This window comes from Triticum urartu, unplaced genomic scaffold, assembly GCF_003073215.2.
Source record: "Triticum urartu cultivar G1812 unplaced genomic scaffold, Tu2.1 TuUngrouped_contig_10548, whole genome shotgun sequence".
Taxonomy (NCBI): domain Eukaryota; kingdom Viridiplantae; phylum Streptophyta; class Magnoliopsida; order Poales; family Poaceae; genus Triticum; species Triticum urartu.
In genome coordinates, this window is record NW_024111426.1 from 1 (window position 1) to 2,895 (window position 2,895).

Consider the following 2,895-nt stretch of genomic DNA (forward strand, 5'->3'; position numbering starts at 1 on the left):
AAGTTCTGAACCGCTAGCTTGTACTGAGCACTTACGGGCAAAAAAATGGCCGCCTACATTGCCATGTGTTTGCCAGGTTCCCACTTCTTGAGGAGTTCGCGGATAGCCGGGAGCAACCAGATCGGGTTCCTCTGGTGGTGGTGGCGAACAACGGGGCAAGGGTTGATGTACCTGCAGGTTCCAATGCTGATTCTGGTTGTGGGCAGCAGATTGGATGCGAGGGCAGCACTCCTGCGCTTGCTGGCGTTCGACGACGATCGGATTCATCCCCGACAAGGCCTGCACAGTGAACTGACAGAGTCAACCCCCAGGTGCCTTGTTGGATGAAAAGGTATGAAAACAATGATTCGCACGCGCCAATGAAAACAATGATTCACGCGGGTGGGGAAAATTCAGACATGAGGAAGATGATTTCTGGTATGGTTCAGAAAGTATAGTGTTTAGTAGATGAATTTCGACAGCTGAACCATATGCATTAATTGGATGTTCAAAAATCGTATAACTGTTTTGAATGACCACATTATCCGCGGTAGCATAATTGTTGTACATAAAAACATCCATTAAGGAAGAAAGGGTAAAAAAATTGAACAAAGTATTGCCTGTCCCGTTATTTGGCAGATTAAGGTTGGGGAGTACGCCACCAGACCGGACACCGTGTCCATCCCGAATTAGTGCTATGGAGCAGTTGATTCGCAAATACGCAGAGGAACCAACTAAAAGTGTGATAAGACCTGAAATTGGCTTTAGCCAATCCGGAGCTGTTTGAAGGTTAGCTGTGATTTTTGACAAAGCCTATCTGGTTCTCTTGTGACATGGACACACTAAACAGTTTGTGTTGCCGTTCAGGCATGTTTGAGCATGCAAAGGCGTCACTGACTACGCTTGGTGTGGAAGGTGACGTCGCGGGTAAGTACATTTACATCAAACACATTTACATGTGTGAAACCGAGATACCTTTGGCTACAAGATTGATGTTGGTCAACTTGCTCCGATTTGATAATGCCAGGAGATGCCCCCCGTGGATTTGGAGGCAATTTCTGCAGAGCTGGGAACAGGGAATTCGTCGAGGCGTGACTGGGGGAGAAGTACCCCACATCGATTGGGCTGTGCCAAGTGGAACCTTCTGAACATGACATTGGCAAGTTCTACCTCAGCATGATAGGGTGCGGCGAGAACATTCTAAAGAAGTAAGAATAACATAATCACACACCATACCCAAGCGTGTATTCTTTTGTAAATACCACCCTTGACTTGCTTATCTGGGAACCCGAAAAAATGTACAGGAAATGGTTCAAGCATTATCATCCAATACTAGCAGTGGGTTCTGGTCAAGACCTGAAGGATGAGCTAACCCCTGGTGGCGAATTGACACTGAATTTGTGGAGATGCATACAACGGATGCTAAGCGAGAAGGAGATCATGTACAGAGGGTAGTTAGATAGATTCAGAGGGATATTCGACCCTCATTTTGTGGTACACGTCATTGCTTAATTGCAGATTGTGACTGTTATGTTGCTGTATGTAAAATCATGATGGTTTTGTACATGGTCTGGGTGCAGGTGGAGCTTTGTAAGGATGGTGAAGCAAAAGACTGGGAGTACATCTACATGATGATGGACTGTAAAAAGATGGGCTACAGAATCGACTGGCTTAAAAAGGTACGCGAAATGTCTTCAGAATAATACCTAACACTTTGCAATAAGATGTTTGCTATCTGGCTTACTTATTCTGGTTCTTGACAAACAACTTTCAGTTCATGTTTCCGGTTAATTACATGGATTGCTAGTCACTGTACATCCTGGACAAGGGTACGAAAGTTGTGATGGGGCTTGATCCAACTGAGACAGATGGGTCAGATGAGACGAAGATCAAGCACGAGCCCTTGGCAAGGAAGTTTCAGCAAAGCTTCTGCACCCTGTTCAATGACGTTTATGGTGTTGGATTGGTAGACAGCTGGGTGGTCTTTTATGTACCTGCTGGTGGCGCAGCACGAGCCATGTAGCAGGTGCGTGAGATTCCGCAAAAGATACCTTGCTGGTAGATTGAGCGGCCTTACCACAGTTTACACACTTTAAAACTCGTATTGACTGTCGTGTTTTGATTGCAGGGAAAACAGTAGTATATATGCCATGCACTACATCCTGGATTTCACCGGTCTGTACCTGTGAAGGACACTTACTCAGGTAAAAAAAATGAGGCGACTACCCGATTCCTAAGTTACTTTGAACATGGTAAGACTGTCAAAATGGAAAAAGAAAAACTAACTCTTTCACAAACAATGTCTGTTTGCCACAGGGTCAGATTGAGCATCTACGAAAGAAGATTGCATACGAGATAGTGGCCACGAAGGGTAACAAAGGAGAACTCCCGGACTTCCTGTACCAGGAGATTGTTGATTGATGACGAATCAGAAGTACCTGCAGTCTGTGTGCAGCCCGTCGAGATATTTTGGCTGTGCGTCCTCTTTGTCGGTAGATGTGGAGGTTTAATAGGGAAGCCATGATAGGGTGCGGCAATAACATTCGAAATTAGATTGTAAGTTTGGGGACCTATGGACATGCGTTGTTTTAATTATGTGGACCTGTACTTAAGTATGTGGAACTGGGTGAACTACGGTGGTGTTTGGTTCTCTAGTCCTACGACTTTTTTTTAGTCCCAACTAAAAAGTCCCTAGTCTCTAAAAAGCTTCTTTTTGTTTGTTTCCAGAGATTAAAAAGTCCCTAGTCCATTTCTAGAGGTTATTAAATGACCATGTTGCCCTTACTATAGAAAAATAACAATCAAACAACACTATGGGATGACGGGCCAATGGATGCATGGAGGGGTATTGTTAGAAAAATCCCAAAAAGACTCTTTTTGAGAGTTTTCTTCATTTAGTCCCAAATACCTAGTTTA

At 44.4% G+C, this 2,895-nt stretch overlaps 1 long non-coding RNA gene across 2 annotated transcripts; it reads left to right on the forward strand.

Annotated features, from left to right (window-relative positions):
- Window positions 1–42: 42 nt before the first annotated feature.
- On the forward strand, window positions 43–2,610 carry LOC125526586. 2 transcript variants are annotated; one of them, XR_007291790.1, is made up of 9 exons: window positions 43–417; window positions 619–768; window positions 847–906; window positions 1,007–1,187; window positions 1,284–1,473; window positions 1,560–1,658; window positions 1,754–2,005; window positions 2,108–2,183; window positions 2,296–2,610. It is a non-coding gene; the product is annotated as an uncharacterized LOC125526586 (long non-coding RNA). The 2 variants fall into 2 exon arrangements; XR_007291789.1 differs by having other exon boundaries at window positions 44–331.
- The last annotated feature ends 285 nt before the right edge of the window (window positions 2,611–2,895 follow it).